The following is a 15922-nucleotide window of genomic DNA, read 5'->3' as shown; positions in this document are numbered from 1 at the left end:
CTACAATGACCCACGACAATGGCAACATCATCACGGGCTTGTCCAGCAAAGGCCCTCCCCTTAGCTGCTGGGGCATGATTCGTATGTGATGGCAGAGGCTCTGCCTGGGCCAGGCTTAATGGGGGGGGGGGAGGAAGGGGAAAGCACAATGGGAAACAATGCCCACAAAGGCATTAAAATAAATTATTCCAGCTGTTAAGATCTGGCTTGTCATTTGCATTTTGACAGTCACGCCTTCCCTCTACATTCCCCTTCTCTCCGTCTTCCAACCACAGCTGCTGGAAACTTGCCCAGCAACACACAAGGTGATAAAACCCAATGTTTTATTTAACTTCTTAAGTATCTTGATCTCATTTTGCACACACACACATGTATATATATATAATTCCTGTCCCTCTTTGCACAGAGTTCACAATTTAATGGTGTCTGCATGTAAGGAAGTCAGATGGGTTAGAGGACTAGCGCATGCCCTTGGGGGCACAGCCGTAATTTTTCACCGAGAAAGGAAAAGGCTCTGTTCTACCCAAATCTGGTGCTAAATTACAGACTCTGCCTCAGTTAGACAATATAGTCTGAACAGTGCTAAATGGTTGCTGGAGCTTTGACAAGTTATCTGCGCTTAAACATTTATAGCAGGAATATGATTACCAAAAAGGTATTATGCTTATCCATGCATAATAGTCTGCCATGGAATGCAATCGCGGCCAGACAGTGACAATAGACACCTTCTTCCTTAGAAGCGGAAGATGGGTTTGTTTTTTACAGAGTGGGGCAGTAAGATAATATGGACCCTAAGGAAGTCCCTTAAAGCAGAAATGTAGAATAATCCAAGAAGAAACTAAGCTGGAGTCAGCTGGAAGTCCAGTCTTGAGAAAACACATTTTTTTTAGGGTAAAGGGGGTGACTGCAATGCATTTGAAAAAAATCATTTATTCCTTCCTTTAAAATATTTTTGCCCTGCCTTTCTCCTTTAAAAGGATCCAAGGTGGTTTACATCACTGAAAGACAGTATTTAAAGCTAACAACACTGAGTAGAGAAATACTAAAGAGGATCAAATAAACATAATACTAAAAGCAACACCAAAACACATTCAAAGCAGGAAGGTACAACAATCCATTTAAACACCCCAGTCAGGCAGCCAGTCGCTCAGGGAAAGCCTGCCTGAAGGAAGAGAAAAAGGGGGGAGAGAAGAGAAATTATTTGATAGGAGACTATAAAATAAAATTAGCAGAAAAAAATTAGAAAAACCCTCCCACATTTCTACCCAGCATTTAAGAAGTAGAAAAGCGGAACAGTTAAAAAAGCTGATAGGGGAAAAAAGTGATTTGTTTGAAATAAGCCCTAGGAGGAGAGCTTTAAGAATACCTTGGACCATCAGAAAGACAAAAAATTTGAGCCTAGAGGCAAAAAAAAAAAACACCCACACCTCTCTCTAGAGGCATAAAAGAAACTGGGGCTGTGGTAATTTGGGCACATCAGGAGAAGACAAGACTTGTGGGAAAATATACCAATGCTAGGAAAAGTTTAAGGGAGTGGGAAAAGAGGAAGACTAAATATAACATGGATTAGCTCAATAAAGGAAGCCATGGCCTTCAGTTTGTGAAAGCTGAATTTTGGAGATCACTCCTTCATAGCAGTGCCGTAAGTCAGAGGCAATTTGATGGCTCGGAATAAAACTCAACCTCTGGGCCTTTATATTTGCTCCCCCCAATCAAAACTTGTGGGACAGAAGCATAAGGTGAAAAATCCATCTGTGTGCATTAAAATGGGCTGTTGAACAGTAATGGGAGGAATCTATGCCCCGATATATATCCATCAACATGGCAAACTTTGTTATTCTGCAAAGGATTGTCGTTTCAGTTGATATCAGTCTCCTGCAAGGAATTTTATATGAAAAAAAAATCTATTTATTTATTTTGAAACTGTGAGTTTTTGTCCCTAACAATAGCACTTCTGATGGTCCTGTTTTCGGTCACATTGTACAAAAGCACATAATGGGTGCCGAATGGCAGTATCCTACGAATCTCCTGTATTTACACAGCAGAGGAGGGAGGGAGGGAGGAATTGAGAGAGGGAGTCTGTGTATGTTTGAAAACTGGGAAATCCAGGAAGTGAGCAGCATTTCCATTGGAGAAGGATGATGATTACTAGAAAGTTTGGAAGTGAGAGAGTGGATTTAGTTATGCCAGCGGGCAACGGGTTGGTTGTGAAGCTCTGCTGCGCTGGGAAGAATAACCTTTTCACAGAAGCCAAAGACACTAGAAGAGGGTGGGTGCACAACCTGATCTGAATGGAGTTCAATACGTAACTCATGAGCACCAATAACTGCTGACATTTGGCCCTAGACAAGATGACCTTCCACATCCTTTCTATCTATCAGGTGAAGACGCCTCAGCACCAGATGCAGAACCTTACCTTCGCCAAGCACACACTTCTTTCTTCCTAAGTACCAGAAAAAGAGGAAGAAATTCTCAATGAGATTTGTGTTTTGTCTGTCAATGACAACATGCAAGGCCACATCCCAGGGGGTTTTGAGGGGAGAGGGATGGAAAGGGAAAGGAGGGGTCAGGACATCCAAAGACGCAACACCTCGCTTTATTTCACCAATGCAATTATCCCAAGCTGTTTGCTGCAGTGGCACAATGTGGATTTATTGCCGCCCTGGCTCTCTGGGGGAGTGAGAGAGAGAGTTTAATCACCAGGCTGAAAATCTTGGCAGCGCTTGGATTTTAAAGGCAAGCTGGGCTGGCTTTCTGTGGCCCAACGCCTTGCACCTTGGGGTAGAGTCGATTTAGGCCACAAACTAAGAGGTGTGAAATTCTGTGTTTGTGTTGAATTCTATACCTGCAAATTAACCATGCACCACAGGCAAGGCATTAGGTGTTCCATTCTCACTGCAAAATTTGCTTTTCCCCTGCCCCCAACCCTGGATTGCACTCTGGGAAAAAAATTGGTAAAAGATGATGGTGCTAAAAGGGTAATGAATACAGGACTGGTTGAGTTGTGTCATTCTGTATTCATTCTGAAATGAATTTAATGAACATTACAGACCAAAAGAGCTAGACGTCAGAAAGGTACTAGAAGCTACAGAACCACAGGTTCAGAGTTACAATTATTTTATTTATTTATTTAAAACATTTTACCCCCACCTTTCTCCCTTAAAAAGCGGCTTACATCATTAAAAGGCAATCGTTAATGAGCTAAAAAGAGCTAAAAACAATAAGTATAAAAATACTAAAAAAAGGTCAAACAAACGCCTCTCTAAGAAACTGTAAACAAAAGCAATAGAAAGACACATTCAAAGCAGTAAGGCACAACATTCCATTTAAAAACCCCATGAGTCAGGGAGGCAAAGCTTGCCTCAAGAGAAAGGTGTTTGCCTGCTCGCAGAAGGACAGCCAAGATGGGTTCAATGTGGCCTCCAGTGGCAGGGAGTTCCAGAGTCTGGGAGCAGCGACAGAGAAGGCTCTGTGCTATTTCAAGCTTGGAAGACAACCTCAGTTTTTAGTATGAATATTCAATTTGCAGCATGCACACATGTGTCTTCGTGCATGTAGATGTTTAACTGCACATACACACACACCTACTTATACATCTGCATACACTCTCTGCAAGAAGTCCTTGATACAATCACACTTGAAGAACTTGCCCTTTCAGGCTCGTTGTAGATACACCTAGAACGTCTGAATACATTCACTGTTTTTCACAACAAACCTGCTGCCTGAGGATATGTGTGCTGCCTACCAACTCTCCCTTGACACTTCACCTGCCCAATGAATTGCTGCCGAATCCGACCAAAAGTTAGGTCAAAATCAGTATGTTAGTCTGTAAGATGCGACACAGATCTCTGATGCTTATGCTTCCTTCTGCTCAACTTAAACCTGCTGTTTATCAATGTTGTGGAATGACCTCTATTCTTGTATGCTGAAAGAGGGTAAATCATCCCCACCCACCCCCCTCAGCCCCTCCTTCCTTTTATTTGCTCTCCTCACGCCATTCAAAGAAGGCCGGAATGACTCCATTATTTTTAACAGCTTTCTTCTCCTATTAAGAAGGGTTGAAAACAACCTAGCGGCTGCCAGGGACCTAAAATGAGCACCATCGCCATTTAAACAACCTCGATCTGTTTAGCTCGAAGGAGGGAGAGAGGTGGTGGTGGTGTTGGTGTTGTTGAATCTGTGAATGGAAACAAAACAGGCTGGGTCAGATGGAGAAGCCAAAGATTGCTGTGCTGGATTGGACTAATGAGCCAATGATCCATCAAACGTTTCCTTCCCTTCTGAGATCTGTATTTAGCATCTCATATTCCAAGGTATACTGCCTTTGGCCATGGAGGCGCTAATTCGTTGGTCTAGAGCACTGGTTCTTAACCTTGGGTTACTCAGGAGTTTTGGACTGCAACTCCCAGAAGCCTTCACCATCAGCTCTGCTAGCTGGGGTTTCTGGGAGTTGCAGTTCAAAAGCATCCGAGTAACAAAGGTTAAGAACCACTGGTCTAGAGAACAGTGGTTCCCAACCCTTTTTGAGTTGCAACCCCCTTTTACAATACCTGCAACACACACACACACACACACACACACACACACACACACACACACAAAAGGCATTTTTAATGGGGCAAAGTCATCTTTTCTCAGAAAGTAGAGGCTTCTCTCTTCCTACAAAGGGTCTCTTTCTCATGTTGTATCCCTTGTTGTATCCCTTGTTGTATCCCTTGCTGCAAGCCGCCTAGAGTGGTCTATCGACTAGATAGGCTGGATATTAAATAAATAAATAAATAAATAAATAAATAAATAAATAAATAAATAAATAAATAAATAAATAAATAAATAAATAAATAAATAAATAAATAAACAAACATACGCATTAACTTTAATATCTGGCTCCAAAAGGTCAAGGAAGAAGTTCTATCACAAGGGCTACGACACACCTGTGACCCCACCCCAGAACACATTTTGTAACACACACCCCTTGAGGGTCACAACCCCCAGCTGGGAAACATATAGAAGAGATAAATAAGAATGGCACAGGCATACAACACTCTGGAGCAGACCACGATGCCTTCAAGGACAGACAAATGAAGAGCGTTGAAAAGTTGTTTTCTGTAACTTCTACATTACATCACTCCAGTGACAGGACTGGCTAGGGATTCTGGAAAATGTTGTCAGATCCGTACATTTCCATAAACAATTTATTTGGAGATAAGAAATGTTTCCATTTCTTATCTCCAAGTTGATTCCATATATATGTATCTAAAGGAGAGGGGGGGAGAAACTGCATGTATTTTCATTTACATTTTTGAAAAGCATACACGATTGTATAGATTATGGGATGCATGACCTCACTGACTAAAACGTGATGTCTCCTTTTTGGAAATACACATTTTTGTGTCTATTTTTCTTTCTCGCACACAATGCATTGAGGCTCAGATATATCTAGCTCTCAACTGCATCAGTTTCCGGAAGGTGCAGAATCATGTAAATCAGCTTTTTGCAAACAAAAAACCACAAGGGAGCGCATCTTGTATATGTCCCTCACGTTGAACCCATTTTCCTCCCCCCTCCTTCCAAAAAAGGGAGAAAGGTTTGGAACAGATAAGATCCGCTTTTTCTGATTCTTGCCTTTCCTGTGGCAGAACTGGCCGCTGGCCACTGCCTGCCAGGCCCCAGTCTGACACCCCTTTCCCCACATCCAGACTTGTTTTCTGGATGTGTGGAATTGTTCTGTAACAGCCGAACCAGTCGTCGCATTAAGCGGAGTTGCGGGGCCCATACATTTTTGAATGCATCTTATGCTTTTGTTTTAAAGCAATAAAGGAAAGTAACACATTAGCAACATCATGCTAATGAGCAATGTGACAAGTTTATTTTAGATTAAGAGCACTGCAATAGCTTATTAACGGGGATGAACAATTTAAAAAAACACATTTCCACTTTTGGGGGGAGAGTTTCCCTAGGAAGGTCTCCCATCCTGAGCCGGATTTGCTGGATTCTTCCCAGAAATGGGTCTTATGCCCTGCCCTCCTCCCGCCCTGCCAAGCTGGCACTGGCCCAGGGCCACCTTTTCTTAAAGACAGAGGTTAAGTAACTTCTAGATTGTCACTCTTTACCTGTTCTTGGATACGGCCTCTCTCCTTCCAAGATGTCTCGACGGAAAGCGTTATGTTTTCCCCCAGCCCACCCTCTGAGAAACCTAATTTCCAAGAAGCATAAATTTAGAAAAAAGAAAGAAGACAGAAGGGCAGAGGGGAAGCCGGAGCTAATTTACAAACAACAGGGAAGCTCTTGTTGCCCATTCATAATTAACAGAACTCCTGCTTACAACCGTTTTGGCGGCAAGTTAGCACACACACGCGCGCGCACACATCTAATTTGTGCACAAGGCTGGGAAAAGAGATGGGTTTAGCTACGGCTGTTTCCCTTAATTTTGCTTGAAATGATACGCCAAGAGCCAGCTCAGGAGTAAAATCCTTGCCCAGACCCAAATAATGGGGGTTGTTGTTAGGCTCTTTCTGCATTTTTGCATTCTCTGGATAAATGGCAGTGGAAAAATGTGATAATATGTGCTATTATGAAGCAACAGAGAGAGAGAGACAGAGAGAGAGAGGAGAAAGGAGGGAACGATGCCCACTTCACCCAGATTCCCGTCCTGTTTGTTCCACTTCCAAGGGGAGATGGGCTGCAACTCCTATTGGGCTAAGACAGCATAAGTGCTACTATGGGATCCCCTGGGATCCAGCAATATCTTGGGGCGGGGAGGGGGGAGATGTTTACCAGGCCCAGGAAATGTTCACATAAGAATATCCAAACCCCAGTGAACAAGAAGAATACTTATCAACTCGGGAACGTACTGGTTCCAACCACATCTTGCAACATAATGTAATTAGTTAGAGTTATCATTCAAAGGTCTCCAAAACCAAGTATTCATTATGTTACAATCTTCCCCCAAAGTAACTCTTTGCTTCCAAACAAACAAACAAATAAATCAGAATGTTACAAGCCATTGGCCTACGGTACAAAACACAACAAAGCAGTGCGATCTCCTCCTGTAACTATAAAAGTAACTAAAGCAGGTAAAATTATACACTTTAAAAAGGTGAAACTATCCCTTATTATATTACAGTAATCATCAGGGTGGATTTGATTTAAATCAAACTGATTTAAATCATAATTTACATGTTTAAAAAATTGATTATTATTTTTTACTCTTTAAATTTTTAAAATTAAGTTTAAATCATGATTTAAATTTCTTTTTTGAAAAATAATATTGATTTTCATCCACCCTGATCATACTGTAACTTAGTCATGCCTTAGGTATTACAAAAGAGAACAAATAGCGGACATCATCCAATATTCTAGTGCTAATTTCAACCAGAGTAGACCATTGACTCATTGAAATTTACATAGAATGTTGACTGTACCATTTGGCTACTGAGTCAACAGTACAGACTAACGATAGGATATTGGGTCTCTGATCCTACTACACTGCTGTTTGGAACCTCACAAATCCTCCCATCTTAAAAAAAAAGAAAAGAAAGAGAGAACTATGCCAAGGTCCCTCCATCTTGCCTCAGAAGGAATTATGAGAATTTGGTAGGGTATTTAGCAGTGTGCTGACTCAAGAGAGCATTCAAAGCACCTCTATATTTCTTTGCTATTAAATGAGAAGAAAGCTCCAATCATAACATCAAAGAAGGAGAATTAAGCCAAGTCTCTAAGCTCAGCAAAGGAGAAGCAGATTCATACATAAACACACAGGCAGACTTTTATTTTTATACATACATTTCCATATTTAATCCCATGGGAAGGAAGGAATTATGCTGCCCATTTGTTCCTCGGGACCCTCGTGTGATGGCCCTTCCTCTTCTCCTTAAGCAGCTCAGAGTTCTGGCTATAAACTAGTAAGGGAGTGTGCTTTGAAAGTGCCTCCCTAGGCCTGCCAAAGAGGGAGCAGTCTGCTGTGCAAACTGAGAGCAGGCCCTGATGATCGGCGCAAGTGAGCCAAGCTAGACACAAACCTGTTTCCAAACAGAGACCACTGTCGAGCACTTCATGAAGCGCTCCACTCGCTTTCCAACTCGGGACTGTCCTGTGTTTATTGATGCTAGTTTACATTTATTTCGTCCAAAAGGTTCAAGACAGCATAGACTGCTATCTTCCCTTTCCCCACTTTTATCTTTACAACAACATCCATATCAAGATAGCTCATGCTGTGTGTGAGAGAGAGAGAGAGAGGGAGAGAGAAATTGGCCAAAGGACACCTGTTGAGTTTTCACAGTTGACTGAGAACCTGAACCTCAATTTTCCAAGCCCTAGTCTAGCACTTTTAACTGTGACACCATGCTGTCTCTTTAATCAAAGCATGCTAATTGAGACTAAGGAGTGTCAGGCTTTGGAATTGAGCACAGGTGGAGGAAAACAAGGTCCCGGCTCTTCTTCGGATGGGGCAACCATTAGGAGACTAGAAGCAAATGCAGGGTCCAGAATATTCAGCATTCACAGCAGCACCAGCAGCAGCAGTCAAGGAGTTGAAAGGAGTGCTTTTTATCTTCATGCTGGAGAACGTTGCTTACAGGAAGAGGAAAAAGCACAAGAAGAAAAAGCACAGTCCGAAGCTTATGATCCTGATGTGCAGGGATTGGCTCCCAGTAGAGTGGTCAACTGACAGAATGTTGTTGCAGTCTTGATGGTGCCTCGTGCACAAAGTTCAGTTCACTGGCTGTGCAGTTGAACAAGACGCCTGAATGGTACAGGGGTAAACCAACGGAGTCTCCCCAAAGGTTTAGCCCCCTTCATGGTTTGATTCCATCATTCCTGGTGCCCGACAAGCCCCTGCCTTGACTTGGAGGTTCAGTGTCGTTCCATAGGCCAATTGCATGGCACCTTTGAGAGCCTAAGGGCCTTGGCATCCTCTTCTGGAGCTAGCTGTGGGTTTTCACAAGCCCAAGAAAGCGGCAGGTCAGTGCCAGCATTCCTGTAGAGGGGCCAACAAACTGTAACCCAGCCTTGTGGAACCTAAATGTCCCCCACAGCCAAAAAAAGGGGGGGAGAACACATGGTTGCATGTGCCAGCACAGGGAACACCAAGGGGGGGTGCAGGATGAGGGTGTTTCCAATAATGATGCAAAAACAATCCAGCATATGACTTCAAAAGGGGATGTCACAATTCATCCCCATATTGTAGGAGCTCCGTCCCTAAGGGTTCCTCTGGGGCAAACTGTTAACACATGTGGTTCAAGGATGGGGTACTTAGAAAAACAGAGTCAGTAGTGGTTATCATTGCACGGGGACTCTTTCCATCTAGTTTGGTCTTGACCCCTGGGCAGCACATCACATTTTTTGGAAACATATATTTAAGCTTTGTTGCCTAACCCTTATGAATTTGAGATGTCGAAGAGAGACATGCTAACTCGTTTAGGGATTCTATCCATCTTGTAGGAAAGCATTCCACCCTCCCCACTTTTTTCAATGTTATTCAGAGCTGTCCTGTTGTCCAGTCTCCCCTCATTCTAACAGGCAACACAGGTCAGAATTGTGGGGCAGAAATCCAGTGGGAAAACATAGCCAGGCTGCTGTTTTGTAATATTATTCCACTCTTCCTCTGGGCTCAGCCTATACGTCTCCCTTCCTCGCCCTGCTCGGCGTGGGGGCAACACACTTTCTGTAATCAAAAGTTAGCATCCTCTAGGATCCCTGCAAGAAGTCAGTCGTGTCTAACACGCCCCTCCCCGTCAGCCACATGACTACACTATTTCCAAAGGGATGGAGGAAGGGAAACGGAGGGAGGAAGGGAGGGAAAGGTGAAAGGCCCACCACAGGGCTAACCAGCTTCAGAATCCTTGTAATTAAAGGCATCGTAAAGAGGTTTCCTTTTTTTTTCCTTGAAAAGAACATGCTTCTCAGTCGCATGGGGTTCCTACAAATTGGCCTGAAGTTTTCCAACTGCTTATGTAACAGGAGGCGCAAAGAGCAGGCCCTCCCTTGGCTGGTGCTTTTGTCTGGAGCAGCAAGGAGCGCCAGCTCTTCTGTTATGGAAATGGGAGTCCGGAAGTGGGGGCTTCCAATTAATTCCAGGCAAAGGAGGCCATTCCGAAGGCCTACTGCTGTGCCATCCAGATTGGATCCAAGCCTCCTTTTGTCTTTGGCCACCCTCCCCCTCCTTGCTTTTTCTCATCCCTTTCCTCCCTTCTTCCAAATTAATCTGAAGGGCGCATCCGTAGCATGGGAGGCTGTGTTGTTGCGTGAAAAAGACACCCTGGCAATGGCATTGTCATGGACTGAAATGAAACGCCATCCATCAGTGTGTTTCCCTGAAAACAAATTAAGAGAAATGCCGGTTCTGAATTTGATTTCCTTTCCCTTTTATTTTTATAATAGCCTTGAGGGTATAACTACCTGTTATGACAAAGCAGGTACTGCTCAAAATGGCAGCTCCATATTCGCTTCCCTCCTCCCTCTAGAATAATAGAGGACTCATTCTCCGAGCGTGGAGTCTTTTATAGGCAAATGCAGCACAAGATGATGATATCATTAGGGCTGTGCAAACTCGAGAGTTTGGAGAAGCCTGTGCCCGTGGTGCGAGCGAGCACACACGTACTAGTGCTCAGGGGAAAGAACCCCAGAAAACCACTTAATGAGGACTGCGAATAACGCTCAGTGGGCTTTGAACAATGACCAATTTGGGCACGGAGAAACGGAAAACTGGGTGGGTGGGAGAAGAGAGCAGCGTGACCTCGGGAAGAGCAACTTGTGAATGCTCCGTCTTGTGAAACGGAAGCAAACTCCCACTGCAAATTAAAATGGGGCCCATCGGGCAGCAGGGAGACATTCTAACCCAGCCCTGAAAAAAGAAATTTCTGTTAACAGGAAATTGACCCAGCAGGGATTATTGTGTGTCAGTTCCTTGTGAACAGGAAACCGTGAAATGCTCTCCCTCTGCAGCTGACAGCCTATATGCCACCACCTCAGGTACTGCCACCCTCATTTGGCTGCAGGCCATGTGTAAAATCAGACCGCCATATCTCTTGATACCTAAAGGCAGGAAATGAACAAAGAGAAGGCTGCCCTCCCGGAGTAACTAAAGGGTGTCCACCGGCGGGTAGGTGGGTGTCTGGGGGCAAAAGGGCTTTTGTGAAAAGAGGCATCCAGTGTGTCCTTTGCAGCTCAGCAGTCTAGAGGTATTGTTGCTCAGTGCTTGCTTTTGAGCCATCAGGCCTGGGAGGGTTGTAGGCAGGAAGCCCGGCAGGTAAGACTCTTCTGGGTGGTGGGGAGTAGCTATCTCGCTTTTTGCCTCTCCCTTCGACTCTTAACAGCCTTGTCAAAATGACTTTTGCAGATCTTGGAAGCCGCTGCTGCTGCGCCGCTGCTGTCACCGCCACTTTGGTGTTGCCCTGATTCCGTGTGTGCTGCTGGGAGGATTTACCAGCCCATGGAGGAAATACTTTGATCCCTTGGCCGTTGCTGAGGCTTCCCCTTCTTCTTCTTCTTTTCTTTTGGAGAAGAAATGCCACTCTATTCATTGCCTTAAACAACAGGCCCGCCCACCCTTGACAAGGCGGTTCCGTGGGCCGAGAGAAAGCTGGAGGCTGCTGCAACTCATACGTAGCCGAAACCCCCAAAGAAACATGGCCGGTGTGAGCTTGTGAAGGAAGATCTCTCAAAGGTCCACTTGGATATTTGTGATTCTGCGTGTAGGCAGAAGGGTGGCTAGATGTAGAGTTCAAAATTTCTGGAGAAAGCTCAGGAAATGTGTGGATGCTTTTTAAAAATGTCTTTGAAAGGATGAACTGGGACTGATTTTGAACCAGATGTATCTCCAATGGTCAAATTCAGGGAAAGGCACCGGTTTACTCCTAGGATTGGGATCGCAAAGCAGCACATGTTCAGACCACCGGATTTGAAAGCAAAGAAGGAAAAAGAGGGAGAAAAGGAGTGAGGGGTCACTGAGAAGGAAAAGAGGCCCCTTTCCCGTAGGACAGCCATTTTCTTGAGCCCCTTTGGCGTGGCCTATGGTGGCACAGAAGACACACCTGGAATTTATTGACGAGCAGGAAGGAGAGAAGTAGAAAAGCAGGCGGCACGAACTCGCAGCATGTAAAACAACTCCTTTCCATTTGCAAGAGGGGTCGAGATCTCAAGGAGGTCAATGGGAAAAGGAGGAGGAGGAAGAGGAAGAGGAGGAGGAAAGCCCTGTTAAAAACATCGGAGAAGAACCTTCACGTCTGCCGAGATCACTTCTCCGAACCCAAGAGACAGGTAATGAAAATTCATCGAAGCACTGAACTCACAGCTATGTCCTAAAGCAGTGTGATGGTCTTCCATCAAGCCCTGCAAAGCTCTGTGAATCCAATCCATCCTTTAAAGAGAGACAGTGTGGAATGGGAAGCAGCAGGAGAGAGATGCAGGAAAGTGCTGAGGAAAAGGACAACTGAGTAGGATGGATAGCAAGCCAAGGCAAGCTGCGTAAAAAGTTCCCTTGAAAGCCTTGGAGATGCATGGGGCATAGCGGGTATAGGAAGCAACCGTCACACAGAACCCATGATGGTACTAGAGCAGATGTTTCCAGTCTTGGGTCTCCAGATGTTCTTGGACCAAAACTCTCCAAAGCCTTCACCACTAGCTGTGCCTGGCCAGGATTTCTGGGAGTTTTAGTCCAATAATATCTGGGGGCCCAAGAGTGGGAGCCACTGTACCAGAGGGACAGTTTTAGGATCCATGGAATATGGAAGTGGGCCTTTTATCATTTCAGGTCTAAACTGCAGGTATGAATCTGACCGCCATGGGGTGGGGGTGGGGAGCAACATCTTTGCATACTGATAGCATGCCAGAGAGAAGACTACCTTGGCAGGTGGTTCAGTAAACAAAATGACTTTATAAGAAAGATGATCTTTGTAGTGGTAAAAGTGGGGATTATGATAATGTTGAAGAAATACTGAAATAGCCTTAAAGCAATCAGTCCAGCCAAAGCTTTCCCATTCCGTTTCTGCTGATAATATATAAACTAGCCATAAATCATCGACACACACACACACACACACAAAAGTATTTTTGTACATGAATTTGATTACTAGGGTCTTGCGGCCCAAGATGTGGCCTGTTATTGGAAGTCACAGGAAATGTTATGGAAGAGTTCTGCTAAGCCAGACTCAAGGGTTGGGCAGTGGCCAATGAGATAGCTCTGGGATGATGATGATGATAATAATGATGATAGAACGACCACCGGCAAGGTATGTTGTTGTTCCACCGAATTGGATACTAAGAGATGAACTGCCTCTGAACTTGCTTGTTGCATGCAACCAAACAGTGACTAATCGCTATCTTGTAAGATCAGTCCCATACGCCTCCCTTTTAAGGGCACCCCCTTTGACGTCAAAGCCCCCAGCAAAGATTCTCCCTGGTCTTTCTTCCAATGGGGAAGGGGAGGTACCCCAAGGGCTTTGTATTTTAATGCAGGTTTACCTACTTCGTCAACCAATGCGGGGACCTAAACCTCAACCGTTCTTGCCTTTCCCATGGTTCTGAATTTTGTGATACAGGTTTCCAGGGCTTTTTGGGGTTTTTTATATATTAGCAGAAACTGATTGCCAAAATCTGCAGGTTAAGGAAGGGGGTATGTAAATTATAAATTTCCAATAGGAGAAATGCCCACGATAATGTGTACTTTTTTTTTATGACGACATATTGGAAATAAAACTCTCAAACGGATGTGGAAGCAGGACGAAACAAACTTAAGACTGAAAAAAAATGAGAAACGGAGTCACGATGACATTGCCATCTTTATCCACCCCTCTTCTTCCAGCCACCAAACATCCTTCTAACATTTTGAACAGGGAAAAGGGGGGTCAATGTTTGTAACGTGTCAGTTTTCATTCCAAGCCTTACCTTCTAAGCTGTAGCTCCTTTCGATCACATGAAAGGGAAGCTCTACCCACCCCACCTGCTGTATCAATTTACTGCACAACAGCCTGCCTTCCACTGATTTAAGAACTAAGAGAGCAGGATGAGATTGTTGTTCTTTTTTTAGTGAAGATATACTTTTTGAAAAACAAATCTGGCTTACAATCTGTTCACGGCAAACTTCCACAGCTGCTCTGCTTGTGAAATGGCAGGCTGTGTTCTGCATAGCACCTTCATGTTCATGCGCAGCACTTTTATATGTGTGCGCTTTGTCTATTTACTTATTACACGGATCCTATTTGAGCTGGCTGGATAGCTTAGTGGTTCCGGTATCTGGCTGATGAGCGGGCGGGCGGGAGTTCAATTTCCTCCTGTGCTTCCTGTGAGTAGAGCCAGCCTGTGTGGCCTTGGGCAAGCTGCACAGTCCCTGAGTGCCTCCAGCAGAAGGGAATGGTAAACCACTTATGTGTATTCTCTACCTAGAAAATCTTGGGAAAGGATCACCATAAGTCAAGACTTGAGAGCACATAATTATTATTAGAGCCGGTTGGATAGGTCAATGATTTAGCTATCTGACTCCAGAGCCAGAGGTTGGAAGCTTGATTCCCCACTGGGCCTCCGGTGAATCTAGCCACCCTGTGTAGCCTTGGGCAAGCTGCACAGTCCCAGGGTGCCCCTAGGAGGAATGGCAGCTTCCAATATAGGTAAGAACGTAGTTGTTTCCCATAGACTTGCCATCTTCAATGAAAGAGGCAAGAAGGAAGGAATAAGGGATGTGGGAAGAGAAAATAACTTCAACTGGAGCCAAGATCTAGCCATTCTCACTTAAAGGGCTTCTAGACATGGCTGTTGTTCAATCACTCTGCCTTATTCAGGGAGTTTTATGGGAGAACTGGAAACTGATGCCCCCCCCCCCATTTAGAAGACTCTTATGTTTTCCAATTGCTTCTTCCTGGACTCGGAGAAACTCAGTGACAGTGGCCTTGCCACCATTTATCCATCCCGGTATTTCTCAGACTTTCTAGTATTCAAAGTATTACAGAGATACAGGGGGAAGTGGGGGAAATATGACCCCCCACCACCCAAGTGCACACAATCGGTCCAAGTTTTTTCCATCTGTTAAGATGAAAAATCTGAATGGCACATGCATCATTAAAAAGGAAAAGAAAAGAAAAAGCAGTGCACCATCATACCTTTCCACAAACAGGAGGCTATCCTTGTTTAAAGGTAAAGGTAAAGGTTCCCTTTGACAATTTTTGTCTAGTCGTGTTCGACTCTAGGGGGTGGTGCTCATCCCTGTTTCCAAGCCATAGAGCCAGCGTTTGTCCGACGACAATCTTCCGTGGTTACATGGCCAGTGCGACTTAGACACGGAACGCTGTTACCTTCCCACCAAGGGTGGTCCCTATTTATCTACTTGCATTTGCATGCTTTCGAACCGCTAGGTTGGCGGGAGCTGGGACAAGCGACGGGAGCTCACTCCATCGTGTGGATTTGATCTTACAACTGCTGGTCTTCTGACCCTGCAGCACAGGCTTCTGCGGTTTAGCCCGCAGCGCCACCACGTCCCTATCCTTGTTTAGATGCACCTATGTTTTCCACATTCAAAAGTATTGTTTACACACCGTGTGCTTTAATGCACCGTATTCCCTGGCACAGATGGGCAGATCAGTCTACTTCGGCCCATGTCAGTTTTGCAGACATTCACTAACATGGCTGTCTCCACATCTGGGTGCAAGAAAATTCATAAGTAAATCTCTGTTTAAATACATATTTTTTAGCATATATTTTCAGGACATTTTTATCTATGTCTTTAACCTATAGGTATGTATTTATCCAAAAACCATAATTTTAAAATGCATTTTGCACGCATCACAAAGTTTGGAGATGCACGACATTTGAGGACTAAACACATTCTACTCCTAAAGTTAATCAGGGAGTTGCAAATCACGTCCGTTTGTGCCAGAATTGGTAAAGAATGAATCTCTCAAATGCCCCCTATCCCAGGCCACACTCTGTGCCCCAC

General features: G+C 44.4%; 2 protein-coding genes across 2 annotated transcripts in view; one reads left to right on the top strand and one right to left on the bottom strand.

The window, feature by feature from the left end:
* MACROD1 (mono-ADP ribosylhydrolase 1) overlaps positions 1 to 15922 on the bottom strand; it is a 352795-nt gene that overhangs the window by 250760 nt on the left and 86113 nt on the right. The window lies entirely within an intron of this gene.
* Positions 1 to 15922, top strand: part of FLRT1 (fibronectin leucine rich transmembrane protein 1) — a 169137-nt gene that overhangs the window by 117461 nt on the left and 35754 nt on the right. Inside the window, exon 2 of the mRNA XM_072983784.2 lies at positions 11336 to 12255. The gene's annotated coding sequence lies outside the window, so the exon portion shown is untranslated. The remainder of the gene's footprint in view (positions 1 to 11335; positions 12256 to 15922) is intronic.

This window comes from Pogona vitticeps, chromosome 15, assembly GCF_051106095.1.
Source record: "Pogona vitticeps strain Pit_001003342236 chromosome 15, PviZW2.1, whole genome shotgun sequence".
Lineage (NCBI taxonomy): Eukaryota > Metazoa > Chordata > Lepidosauria > Squamata > Agamidae > Pogona > Pogona vitticeps.
Note: the sequence above shows the minus strand (reverse complement) of the source record. Positions and strands in the feature narration are given on the sequence as shown.